This window comes from Prionailurus bengalensis, chromosome A1 (genome assembly GCF_016509475.1).
Source record: "Prionailurus bengalensis isolate Pbe53 chromosome A1, Fcat_Pben_1.1_paternal_pri, whole genome shotgun sequence".
Lineage (NCBI taxonomy): Eukaryota > Metazoa > Chordata > Mammalia > Carnivora > Felidae > Prionailurus > Prionailurus bengalensis.
Genome location: NC_057343.1, coordinates 144,653,517 through 144,667,839, shown reverse-complemented (window position 1 = coordinate 144,667,839; position 14,323 = coordinate 144,653,517). Strand labels below are relative to the sequence as shown.

At 40.1% G+C, this 14,323-nt stretch overlaps 1 pseudogene; it reads left to right on the top strand.

Moving 5' to 3' along the window:
- LOC122479783 overlaps positions 1-13,267 on the top strand; it is a 46,417-nt pseudogene extending 33,150 nt beyond the window's left edge.
- The last annotated feature ends 1,056 nt before the right edge of the window (positions 13,268-14,323 follow it).

Below are 14,323 nucleotides of genomic sequence, written 5' to 3'. Positions count from 1 at the left end.
TGATACCTCCAGTTTTGTTCTTCTTTCTCAAGATTACTTTGGCTATTTGGGGTCTTTTGTGGTTCCATACCAATTTTAGTATTATTTTCTCTAGTTCTGTGACACATGCTATTCATATTTTAATAAGAATTGCACTGAATCTGTAGATTGCCTTGGATGGTATGAATATTTTAATAATATTAATTCTTCCAATCCATGAGTGTGGAATATTTTTTCATTTGTGTCATCTTTAATTCTTTTCATCAACATTTCATAGTCTTCAGACTATGTATTTTAATACTTTCGTTCAGTTTATTCCTAGGTATTTTATTCTTTGGGTGCAGTTGTAAATGGAATTTTCTTAATTTTTCTTTCTACTGCTTTGTTATTAGTGTAGAGAAACACAACAGATTTCTGTATATCAATTTTGTATCCTGTATCTTTACTGAATTATTACTTCTGATAGGTTTTTTTTTTTTTTTGCAAAATCCTAAGGGTTTTCTATGTATAGTATCATATCATCTGCAATTAGTGACAGTTTTATTTCTTTTTTACTAATATGGATGTCCTTTTTTTCCCCTTGTCTGATTGCTGCGGCTAGGACTTCTAGTACTATGTTGAATAAAAGTGGAAATCCTTATCTTGTTCCTGATCTTAGATGAAAAGGTCTCAATTTTTTACCATTGAAATGTTAGCTGTGGGTTTGTCATATAGGGCCTTTGTTATGTTAAGGTATGTTTCCTCTACACTTGATCTTAACTGTAAGGCTGAGAAGTGATGGGTATGTTTCCTCTAAAGCCACTTTGTTACCAGTTTTTATCACGAATGGATATTAAATTTCCTCAAATGCTTTTTCTGCATCTATGGAGATGAATGTATGTTTTTTATCCTTAATTTTGTTAATGTTGTGTATCATGTTAATTGATTTGCAGGTATTGAACCATTCTTGCATCTCTGGAATAAATCCCCTTTGAGTATGGTGAATGATCCTTTTAATGTGTTATTGAATGTGGTTTGTTAACACTTTGCTGAGGATTTTTGTATCCATGTTCATCAGGAATATTGGTCTGTGGTTTTCTTTTTCTGTAGTGTCTTTGTCTAGTTTTGGCATCAGGGCAATGCTGGCCTCATAGAATGTATTTGGAAGCTTTCTTGTCCTATTTTTTGGAATAATTTGAGGAGAATAGGTAATAACTCTTCTTTAAATGTTTGGTAGAGGGGCAGCTGGGTGGCTCAGTCGGTTAAGCGTCCGACTTCGGCTCAGGTCATGATCTCGCAGTCCGTGAGTTCAAGCCCCGCATCAGGCTCTGTGCTGACGGCTCAGAGCCTGGAGCCTGTTTCAGATTCTGTGTCTACCTCTCTCTCTGACCCTCCCCCGTTCATGCTCTGTCTCTCTCTGTCTCAAAAATAAATAAACGTTAAAAATAAATAAATAAATGTTTGGTAGAATTCACCAGTCAATCCCTCTGGTCCTGGACTTTAGTTCATCAGGAGTTTTTTGATAACTGATTCAGTTTTATTACTAGTATTCATTCTATTCAGATTTTTTTTTTTTATTTTTTCCTGATTCAGTTTTGGCAGATTATATGTTTCTAGGAATTTATCCAGTTTTTCTAGGTTGTCCAATTTTTGGTTATCATTTTTGATAGTAGTCCCTTATAATCCTTTGTACTTTTTAAAAAGTATTTATTTTTGAGAGAGACAGAGTGTGAGTTGGGGAGAGGCAGAGAGAGAGAGACAAGAACCTGAAGCAGACTCCAGGCTCTGAGCTGTCAGCACAGAACCCAACATGGGACTCGAACCCACTAGCTGTGGGATTATGACCTGAGCCAAAGATGGATGCTTAACTGACTGATCCACCCATGTGCCCTTAATCCTTTGTGTTTTTGTGGTGTCATTTGTTACTTCTCTTTCATTTCATTTCTTTTCTTTTTTTAAGATTTTTATTTTTAAGTAATTTCTACACCCAACATGGGGCTCTAACTTACAACCCCATGATCTTCTGACTGAGCCAGCTAGGCACCCCTCCTCTTGAATTTCTGATTTTGTTTATTTGGGTCCTTTCTCTTTTTTTCTTAATGAGTCTGGCTAAAGGATATTGATTTTATTTATCTTTTCAAAGAACCAACTCTTGATTTCATTAATCTTTTCTCTCTCTCTTTTTTTGGTCTCTATTTTATTTGTTTCTGTTCTGATCTTTATTATTTCCTTCATTCTACTAATTTTGGGCATTGTTCTTCTTTTTCTAGTTTCTTTAGGTATAAAGTTAGATTGAGATTTTCCTTGTTTGTTGAGGTAGGTTTGTATCACTATAAATCTCCCTCTTAGAACTGCTTCTGCTGAGACCCAAAAATTTTGAATTGTTGTGTGTTATTTTCACTTGTTTCCATGTAGTTTTTAATTTCCCTTTTGATTTCCTCATTGACCCATTTGTTGTTTAGTAGCATGGTGTTTAGTCTTTATGTGTTCATTTTTTTTTCTAGTTTTTTTTTTCTTGTAATTGATTTCTACTTTAATACTGTTGTGGTTGGAAAAGATGTTTGATGTGATTTCCTTCTTAAATTTGTTGAGATTGTTTTGGGACCTAATATGTGATCCATCTTAGGGACTGTTCCATGTGCACTTGAAAAACAACAACACGGGGCGCCTGGGTGGCGCAGTCGGTTAAGCGTCCGACTTCAGCCAGGTCACGATCTCGCGGTCCATGAGTTCGAGCCCCGCGTCGGGCTCTGGGCTGATGGCTCAGAGCCTGGAGCCTGTTTCCGATTCTGTGTCTCCCTCTCTCTCTGCCCCTCCCCCGTTCATGCTCTGTCTCTCTCTGTCCCAAAAATAAATAAATGTTAAAAAAGTTTTAAACAACAACAACAACAACAACAAAACCCTATGTATTCTGTTGTTTTTAGATGGAATGTTCTGTATATATCTCTTAAACCCATCTGGTCTAATGTGTCATTCAAAAACATTTCCGAGGGAGGGAGGGAGAAAAAAAATTCCTTATTGATTTTCTGCTTGAATGTTCTATCTATTGATGTAAGTAGGGGTTAAGTCTGCTATTAGTATTGTACTCCTGTCAATTTTCCCCTTTATGTCAGTTGATATTTGCTTTATGTATTTAGGTGTCCAATGTCGAGCATATAGTTATTAAAATTGTTACATCCTCTTGTTGGATTTATCCTTTTATTATCGTGCAATGCCCTTCTTTGTTGCTTGTTACAGTCTTTGTTTTAAGGTATATTTTGTCCCATAGAGGTATTGCTACCCTGGCTTTTTTCCCCCCACCTTTATATGGAGTATCTTTTCCATACTTCACTTTCAATTTGTATGTGTCTTTAGTTCTGAAGTCAGTCTCTTGTAGGCAATATCTAAATGGGACTTGGTTTTTTTTAGTCTATTCCATCTCTCTATATTTTTTGATTGAAGCATTTAGACCATTTGCAATTAAAGTCATTATTAATAGATATGTACATATTGCCATTTTATTCATTGTTTTCTGGTTGTTTCTGTATTCTCTGTTGCTTCTTCTCTTCCTCTCTTTATGATTGATGACTTTTTTTTAACATTTATTTATTTTTGAGAGACAGACCATGAGCTGGGGAGGGGCAGAGAGAGAGAGAGAAGGAGACACAGAATTTGAAGCAGGTTGCAGGCTCTGAGCAAGCTGTTAGCACAGAGCCTGATGCGGGGCATGAACCCACAAACTGTAAGATCATGACCTGAGCCGATGTTGGATGCTCAACCGACTGAGCCACCCAGGCGCCCCTGATTGATGACTTTTTTTATTGTTATGCTTGGCTTTCTTTCTCTTAATTTTTTGTGTATCTCTTACAGGTTTTTGGCTTGTGGTTACCATGAGGTTTATATATAACATTCTAAATATATAGCAGTCTATATTAACTTGAGAGTCACTTAAGTTCGAACACATTTTATGTATGTGTTGTCATATTTTATTTTATTTTATTTTATTTTTATTTAAAAAAAAATTTTTTTTTCAACGTTTATTTATTTTTGGGACAGAGAGAGACAGAGCATGAACGGGGGAGGGGCAGAGAGAGAGGGAGACACAGAATCGGAAACAGGCTCCAGGCTCTGAGCCATCAGCCCAGAGCCCGACGCGGGGCTCGAACTCCCGGACCGCGAGATCGTGACCTGGCTGAAGTCGGACGCTTAACCGACTGCGCCACCCAGGCGCCCCTGTGTTGTCATATTTTACATCCTTTTATTTTGTAAGTCCTCTTAATTAATTTTTTAGATGTAATTGATTTTACTACTTCTGTCTTTGAACCTTCATACTAACTTTATAAGTGATTGCTGTGCAACCTTTATGTTTGATTTTACTCAAGAAATTTTTCCTTTTGTTTTCTTAAGATTTTATTTTTTGGTAATCTTTACACCCAACGTGGGGCTCAAACTTAAAACTCCAATATCAATAGTTACCTGCTGTACCAACTGAGTCAGCCAGGTGCCCTGAAAATTTTTCCTTTTATAATTTTGTTTCTAATTATGGACATTTCTTCTCTTCTTACAGAAGTCCCCTTAACATTTATTTTAAGACTGGCTTCGTGGTAATGAATTCTTTGATTTTGTTTGGGAAACTATCTTTCCTTCAAATCTGAGTGATGTTCTTGCTGGGTATTCTTGGTTATAGGTTTTTTTTTCTTTCAACACTTTGAATATATCATGCCTCTCCATTCTAGCCTATAAAATTTCTGCTGAAAAAAAAGCTGATAGCCTTGTGGAATTTCCTTTGTATATGACTAGTTGCTTCTCTCTTGCTGTTTTTAAAATTCTTTCTCTTTCATCTTTGACATTTTAATTATTATGTGTCATGGTGTGAACCTCCTGGGATTCATGATGTGGAACTCTCTGTGTTTCTGAACCTGGATATCTGTTTCCTTCCCCAGGTTAGGGAATTTTTTAGCTATTATTTACTCAAGTAAGTTTTCTGCCCTCTTCTCTCTCTCTTCTCCTTCTGGGACCCCTATAATGCAAATGTCAGTTTGCTTGTCAGTTTACCTAAGAGATCCTGTACTCTGTCCTCATTTTATTTTATTTTTGTTGTGTTTTGTTGATTAAGTGTTAATTTTAATTCCAGTAGAGTTAACATACAATGTTACATTAGTTTCAGGTATACAGTATAGTGATTCATTAATTCCATACATCACCCAGTGCTCATCATGACAGGTACACCCCTTAGTCCCAGTTTCCCCCTCCCCCCACCCACCTCCCATCTGGTAACCATCAATTCGTTGTCTATAGTAAAGGATCTGTTTCTTGGCTTCCCTCTCTCTCCCCCTCTCTCTCTTTCTCTCTCTTTTTCCCTTTGCTCATTAGTTTTGTTTCTTAAGTTCCACATATGTATGAAATCATATGGTATTTGTCTCTGACTTATTTCACTTAGCATTTGACTCTCTAGCTCCATCCATGCTCTAATCCTTAATATTTCCTTTCTTCTGTTAGGTTTGGGTTTTGTTTGTTCTTCTGTTTCTAGCACCTTTAGGTGTAAGGTTAGGTTGTTGCTTTGATTTTTTTTGCCTCTTGAGGAAGGCCTGTATTGTTTTAAACTTCCTTCCTAGAACCAGTTTTGCTGTACCCCCCAAATTTTGGACTGTTGTGTTTTCATTTTCATTTGTTTCTATGTATGTTTTAAATGTTTATTTATTTATTTTGAGAGAGAAAGCAGGGAAGGGGAAGAGAGAGAGTGGGGGAGAGAGAAAACTCGAAGCAGGCTCCATGCTGCCAGCACAGAGTTTGATGTGGGCCTCAAACCCACAAACCATGAGATCAAGACCTGAGTCAAAACCAAGAGTCAGACGCTTAACTGAGCCACCCAGATGCCCCATCTTTCCATGTATGTTTCGATTTCTTCTTTGATTTCTTGGTTGACCCATTCATTGTTTAGTAGCATGTTATATAATCTTTTTTTTTTTTTTTTTTTTTTTTTTTTTTGCTCTTTCCAGACTTTTTCTTGTCGTTGATTTCTAGTTTCAGTGTTGTGGTCACAAAAGATGCATGGAATGATATTGATCTTTTTGAATTTCTTGAGACTTGTGGCCTAATATGTGATCTGTTCTGGAAAATGTTCTATGTGCACTTGAAAAAATTTGTATTGTGCTGTTTTAGGATGGGATGTTCTGAATATATCTGTTAAATCCATCTGGTCCAGTGTGTCATTCAAAGCCAATTTCCTTGTTGATATTCTGTTTGGATGATGTGTGCTTGGATATAAGTGGGGTCTTAAAGTCCCCTGCTATTGTATTACTATTGATTACTTTCTTTATGTTTGTTATTAACTTGTTATGTATTTGGGTGCTTTCATGTTGGGTGTATAAGTTTTTACAATTGTTATATCCTCTTGTTGGACTGTCCCCTTTATTATTAAATAATGTCCATCTTTGTGTCTTGTTGTTGTCTTTGTTTTAAAGTCTATTTTGTCCATTTTAAGTATGGCTACCGTGGCTTTCTTTACATTTTCATTTGCATGATACCTGTTTCTCTATTCCCTCACTCTGAGTCTGCAGGTGTGTTTAGGTATGAAGTAAGTCTCTTGTAGGCAGCGTATAGATGGGTCTCTTTTTTCCAATGTTTGTTTTTTGAGAGAGAGACAGACAGACAGGGAGAGAGACCAGCATGAGGGGGGAGGGGCAGAGAGAGAGGGAGACAGAATCTGAAGCAGGCCCAGGTGCTGAGTTGTCAGCACGGAACCTGATATAGGGCTTGAAATCATGAACCCCAAGATCATGACCTGAGCTGAAGTCAGCCACTTTACCCACTGAGCCACCCAGGCAACCCCACCATTTTTATTTTAAAACACCCTATGTCTTTTGATTGGAGCATTGACCCATTTATTTATTTGAGTCCAATTTGAAGTTATTATTGATAGATATATATTTATTGCCATTTTGGTTTTTTTTGTTTTGTTTTGTTTTTGTTTTTGTTTAATTTTTTAACGTTTATTTTTGAGACAGAGAGACAGAGCATGAACGGGGGAGGGTCAGAGAGAGAGGGAGACACAGAATCTGAAACAGGCCCCAGGCTCTGAGCTGTCAGCACAGAGCCTGACACGGGGCTCGAACTCACAGACTGTGAGATCATGACCCAAGTTGAAGTCGGATGCTCAACCGACTGAGCCACCCAGGCACCCCTATTTATTGCCATTTTGTTACCTATTTTGTGGCTGTTTTAGTAGTTGTTATGTGATTCTTCTTTTGCTCTCTTTCATGGTTCATTGGTTTTCCTTGAATTCCTTTCTGTTTATTCTTTACTGATTTTTGATTTGTGGTTACCATTAGGTTTGTGTATAACATCTTCTGTAAATAGCAATCTATATTAAGTTGATATTCACTTAAGTTTGAACCCATTCTCTACCCCTTCCCCCTGTCCCCCACATTTTAGATATATGGTATTGTGTTTTACATCCTCTTATTTATTTAGTGAATCCTTTGACTTATTTTTACAGAAATACTTACTTTTACTGCTTTTATGTTTTTTTTACTTTTCATACTCTCACTTATGTTCTTTCCTTTCCATTCAAAGAGTACCCTTTAATATTTTTTGTAGGGTAGGCTGAGTGGTCACAAGCTCCTTTATTTTTTGTTTCAGAAACTATTTATCTCTCCTTGTATTCTGAATGATAGCTTTGCTGGATAGAGTATTCTTAGCTGCAGGTTTTTCCCTTTCAGGCTTTGAATATATCATGCCACCCTCTTCTGGCCTGTAAAGCTTCTGCTGAAAAATCTGCTGATAGTTACATACAGGGAGAATCTAATGATGCTATCTTCTTTTCTGTTGCTGCTTTAAAGTTTTTTTCTTTATCACTTCTTTTTGCCATTTTCAGTACTATGTGTCTTGGTGTGGACCTCCTTGAGTTGATTCTCTAGGGGGATTCCTCTGCCTCCTGGATGTGGATATCTGTTTCCAGATTGGGGAAGTTTTCAGCTATTATTTCTTCAAATAAATTTTCTGCAGCCTTTGCTCTCCTCTTCTTCTATGATCCCTATAATGCAAATATTATTATGTTTGATGTAGAGACTGAGTTCCCTACGACTTTTCTTAATTTGTATAGTTTTTCTTCTCATTTGGTCAGCTTCATTACTTTCTGTTACTGTGTCTTCCACTTCATTAATTCATTCCTCTACTTCATCTAGACTGCTGTTTATTCCATCAAGTGTATTTTTAATTTCATTTATGGTATTCTTCATCTCTGATTGGTTCTTTTTTTCCCCAGAATCTTAAATATTCTGTATTTCATTTCATTATGTTGTTATTGAAGTGTAGTTGACACACAATGTTATGTTAGTTTCAGGGCTACAGCACAGTGATAAAACAACTTTGTATGAAAGGAACTTGATAGATGTTTTCCCAAAAGAGACAACATTCGGAGAAATGTACCTGACTATCAATAATGAGTTGTGAAAGTAAAAGAAGCTTTTTAAAAATTATCAGTGATAGAAACATGCTCGTCAGGTATTCTAGATATTGACATAAACTATCTTTCTAATCTCTATAGAAAATGAACTTACACATTTTTGTCATAAGAGGCAAAGATTTGAATCTGAAAAGTGTATTCTAGAGATGTGTCAGGCAGTAAAAAAAGTACAAAGACATCATTTATATATAGAAAAAATTCAGGCATGAGCAACACCATCTGATGGGTTCTTTTTAAAAAAAATATCTGTTAAGGATCTCATTGATGTCCTCCACTCTTTTCTCAAGTCTAGTGAATATCTTTATGATCATTATTTTAAATTCTCTTTAAGTCATATTATTTACATCTGTTTTCCTTAGGTATCTTGGTCTGGTTTGGTCCTGTTCTTTCATTTGGGACATAGTTCTCTGTCTCCACATTTTGTCTAACTCTCTGTGTTGCATCCTGTGTTGCATCTGTTGCATCCTGACCTCTTTTCCCTTCAGTCCATGTCTCTTTGCCTGTTGTGGGCAATATTTGTTCCTCAGAAGGGGTGGGGTGTGTTTTTACAAGGTGTGTGCTCATCTGCTTGTGAAATGAGACCTGCTGCTACCGCTGGCACTGAAACTGAAATCCTGCAAACCTTGTTGGTCAGGAGATGTGGTGTTGGCAGGGTTTGTGCCAGTCTTCTGGGGGAGGGGGCCTGCAGCACCAGAACTAAGGCTAGTGTGACTGGAAAGGGCAGATCTACTGATGTGGGGGTGGGTGGGCATGGCTTGTGTAAGCAAGTTAGGTAATGAGTGTCAGAGGTACACTTGTTACTGTAGGTGGCCGCTATTTATGCTGGTGGGAGCAGGAGGTAAATGGAATGTGCCAGTTGGTTTGTTCCTGGAGGGGGCTTCTGTGATCTCTGTCTCTCTGAGTCACACTCTGAGATGAGTAAATCATTCTCCCTCCCACCTGCCCCAGTGTATTTCAACTGCTGATTCTGGGCTGTTTTTGCATGGGCTGTTGTGCTATCTCTTTAAGGGTGGTGACTTGGCTTCCTAACACTCTCTGGGCTCTTTCAGAGCTGAGACCTCTGACTTTTTTAAAAATCCCAGGTTTCAAGTTGTGCTGGTTGTACAAACTCACTAAATTTGGCCCCTGTCACTTTCAAAGCCAAATGTTATGGGGATTTGTCTTGCCTGTGTGGGCTCCCTTATGTGAAATTTTGTTTTTCACCCTTCTCTGTGCTACCAGTTCCCTCCCCACCATGGGTGGCCATGGTCTGTTTTGTTTCCAAACTGTGTCTTCACCCTTCCTACCTTCCTCAGTGTGGCTTCTTCCCAGCCTTTAGTTGTGGACTTTGTTCTGCCTGTCTTAGGGTTATTTCCTAGTTATATATGCTGACGTGAGTGTTACTTAGTTGTATCCATGGGATAGAATGAGCTTACGGGTCCTTTTACTCTGCCATTTTCTCAGTCTCTCCTATCCTCATTTTTAGACATTGTTTTTTTGGGGGGTGCCTGGTAGCTCTGTCAGTTGTGTCTCACTCTTGATTTCGGCTCAGGTCATGATCTCACAGCCATGGGATCAAGCCCCATGTTGGGACCCCATGGAACCTGTTTGGGATTCTCTCTCTCCTTTTGCCCCTCCCCTGCTTGTACTCTCTTTATCTCTATCTCTCTCTCAAAAAAAAATCTTTTTGGGGGGTGCTGAGGTGGCATTTGGTTGAGCATCCAAATCTTGGATTGGCTCAGGTCATGATCAACCAAATGCACTGTACATGGAGCCTGCTTGAGATTCTCTCATCCTCTTCCCCTTTGCCCTCTCCCCTGCTCCCTGCTTGTGCTTAAAAAATATAAAATAAAAATAAAATAAAAAAATCTTTTTTATTTTCAGCTTGGGTGCTTTCCCTTATCCTGCCTTCCAGATCACGGATTTTTCTTTTTTCATCCTCTAATCTACTGTTAATTCCCTCTTGGGTATTTTTCATTTCAGTTATTACATTCTTCAAGTTCTTCTGAGATTTTTGTTTTATTCTTCTGTTTGGAACATATTGCTCTGTCTCCTCATTTTGCTTGACTTACTGTGTTTCTGTGAATTAGGTGAAACATCTACTTATCCTAACCTTGATGGAATGGTTTTATTTATCACAGGCCATCCCCTGTGAATACTGTGTGTTCCTGGTGACTTTGGTTGGTTGGCTGGAGATGTGGCTGTCATGGGCTGGGGGTCCCAGGACACTCTATACTAGGCTGCCCTGTTGGGATGGTTGGGACTGAAGTAGGTGTGGGCCAGAGTGGTCCTGGGACCCTCTCTGCAGAAGGTACCTTGGCAGGACAGCTGAAGCTGAAATTACAAGCCAGGGTATTCCAGGGTACCCTGTGCATGGCTGGAGCTGAGGTGTGCACAGGCCAGGGGATTCTGGGATCCTTTGTATAGATGGTTTGTGCCAGAGTGCTTAGAGCCAAGGTCAGTGTACCCCCAGTTGCTCTGCACTGGAGGGGTTCCCTGGCAAGTTGTCTGGAGCCAAAGTGATGTGGGTCTGGAGAGTTGCAGGGTGCTTTGTCCCTGTGTCGCCTTGGTGAAATTGCCATTAGTTGTAGTGAGCATCGACCAGGGATGTCCTGGTGCACCATGGTGGGGTGGCCTTGGTGGTATGGCTGTGACTGGTGTGGGCTAGGGGCCTGGGGCTCACTGAGGCAGCAGACCAGCTATGGCACTGGGCCCTGCTCCTGTCCACACTGTCAAGGTGGAGGGGGAATGTAAACTGTGCTGCTCACTAGTCCCTCTAACCTCGAGAGTGTTCCCGCAACTCTCCTACCATCTGGCAAGATTTTAGGGTTGGTTTGTTTATATTCTAGTTGCCCTTTTAAACTTGAGCTTTTTTTTTTTTTTTTTTTTTTTTGGTGCTCCAGGGAAGAGGTATCTCCCAGCCTGTGGGTACCATCCCTCCCCAGTGCAGTTGGCAGTGTTGGGGATGGGGATTCCCCTTGTCGCTCAGTCTCCGTCTCTTGCCATTCTCTCTGGGTTGTTTATATCATTTGTTGTGCAGAAGCTGTTCAGACAGCCCTCGGTCCTTCTCCAGGAGGAACTGATCTACAAATGGGGGTAGATTTGGTATATCTGTGGAGGAGGTGAGTTCAGGGTCTTTGTACATTGTCATCTTAGACTAGAGCTCCAAATTTGCCTCAGTTTTTAAAGTTTGCATTAGTTAACAAAACAAACAAAAAGCCCGAAGAACAGTGAAACACTGTGCAGATCAGTTTTTGACTGAATTAACTTCTGTCAAGCCACCTGTCCCTGCCTGGTAAGCTATGTTGTGTTCCCTGGAAAGTCATTCTTTCTGGTGAGACATTTAGGACAAGTCTTTTTTTTTGACTTTGCTAAAAACTCTCAGGATTAAGTAAATGGGGATTCTTTCAGTAGACAAATGCTTTACAAATAGAGTCAGAGAGCAAGGGAATCCAGCAAGTTGCTTTAATAAAGTTTCATCTAGTCCTAAAACAGATTATTCTTTTGCAATTAACAGTGTTGGAGTGAAAATGGCTCTCACTCAAATAGAGACCTGGACTAATGTCAACTGGATTCACGTACTTTTTTGCGTTCCTCCCAGTGCCTAGCACAGTGCCTAGCACACAGCAGTTGCTCAGTAGGTGTTGGTTTGATGTGTGAGTGAATGAATGATGAATGGATGGATGAATGGCTCTTTGCTTGGCTCACAGAGAAGACCGGCATGTGAATTTAGGATGAGGCACAAGGAAGGTCTTCTCTAGGCAATTCCAGAAAAAGAGAGGAAAAAAAATGAGGCTTCTGTGTTCATTCACAGCCTCATCTGTAATAATTGAAATATCATTTGTTTCATGTGTGGTTGTTGGTTTTTGTTTAATTTAATGTTTTGGTAATGAGTTCTTAAGCACTGAACTATTAGCAATGTTGTTACTAGGAGTAAAATAAGTAATAAATGGTAGTTGTTTGATTTTTAATGAACTTCAGGTGTTGTTTTTTAACTAGAAAAGGGCAGCCTGCTCAGAATAGGCATGTTTTTGGAGGATTGCCGCCCCCTCGTGGATTCAGTGGAGAAAGACAAGAGTTTGAAGCTTCCTGCTCTTGGCTTAATGGAGGCAACTGGCTTTTCCAGTTCAACAAATACTTTATTCAGGGGCTGAGGGTAGGGTACAGATAAGAATATTGCATACTACTCATCCTCCAGCAGCTCACAGAAACCACAGAGCTCGAAGGGACTTTTGAGACGTTCGTTTTCAACCCCTGGTCCTCAGAAGTCTGGTGGGAGCGGTCCTCTCTTGGGTGGCGGTTGAGAGCGGACAGTGCGCCATGATGGCACACTTCGGGGTACAAGGTAGTGGAGCGCTGCCTGCCCACCCCGAAATGCCACACTCCGCTGTTGTATCTCCTGCTAGTATTTGCACCTAATCATGTCGTCAAGTCCTGCTGCTGGTACTTTGTGTCTGAAGATGAAGAAGGCTTCAGGGGAAATTGTCTACTGTGGACAGGTGTTTGAGAAATTCCCCTTGTGGGTGAAGAACTTCAGCATCTGGCTGCGCTATGACTCCCGCAGTGGCACTCACAACATGTACGGGGCGTATAGGGACCTGACGACGAGGGCGCCGTCACCCAGTGCGACCGAGACATGGGCACCTCGCACCGCTCCCCGGGCGGCTGGATCCAGATCATGAAGGTGGACGAGATTGCAGCCAGCACGTGCCGCCGAGCAGCAGTCAGACAGTTCCACGACTCCAAAAATCAAGTTCCCACTGCCCCACCGGGTCCTGCGTCACCAGCACAACCCACATTTCATGACCAAGAGGCCGAACACCCTCTTTTAGATGCAGAGCCTCCCTGGCTCCAGTTCTGCCCAAATGAATTCAACGGGAAAACAAAACAAAACAAAAATCAAACAACAAAAAAAGGGCTTCTTGTGAAGATAACAGAATACCTTTTTCTTTTGTTTTCTTTTGTTTTCTTTTTTCTTTTATGTTTGTTTTGAGAGAGAGAGAGAGTACACAAGCAGTGAAGGGGAAGAGAGAGGGAGAGAGAGAATCCCAAGCAGGCTCCCTACTGTCAGCGCAGAGCCCAGGGCGGAGGGGGCTCCATCTCAGGAACCATGAGATCCTGACCTGCACTGAAATCAAGAGTCCCACGCTTAGCCCACTGAGCCACCCAGGTGCCCCTAATGGAGAACACTTTCAATGAAAAACTTACTTCCATAAGTTTTTCTTAGACTTGAGATATCTGCTACTGTTTTTTTCTAGTGGGTGCTATAAAATAAGCAATTAATGAACAGCTGTTTAGAAGAACCCTCCCCCCAAATATGGCAAGAGATGCTCATATAGTTGGACAACTCTTTTTTGCAGAGATGTATGGGCCTCACAGTGATTACTTATTGTGTTTTATAATGTATAAACCTGATATTACTTAGTAAGGTAACCTTATTGAAGGGGAGACATGTGTGCTAGATCATAGCTTGGATAAGGGTTTGAAGTGAATCCTTTCTTCAGGGTACTTTGAACCAAAGCTGTGACTTCAGGAGCTGCCCCTTGAGGGTGCTCCACCCACCTGGAGCACTTCTCAGGGGCTGTTTGTAGAATTTCTAGGTGGAGGACGTGGCCTGGTCTAAACATAGGCATCTTTTCGTTTTAGGAACAAATCCAAACAGTAGGAACTGAATAATCCAGGTCCAGCAAATAGTGGCTGAAGAAACTGCATTGGGGTCCAGCCTTGGTGATGTGAGTTGGGAGGTAAGGTCAAGTTGTTTGTCTGATTTTCATTTTATCTTTTTCCCTTTATGTCATTTAATCACCCATACTTCTCTTAGGTAATATTCTGCTGAATCTATTTATCTATTTATTTAAAACAATGTTTATTTTTTTGAGAGAGAGAGAGAGCACAAGCAGGGGAGGGGCAGAGAGAGGGAGACACAGAATCTGAAGCACA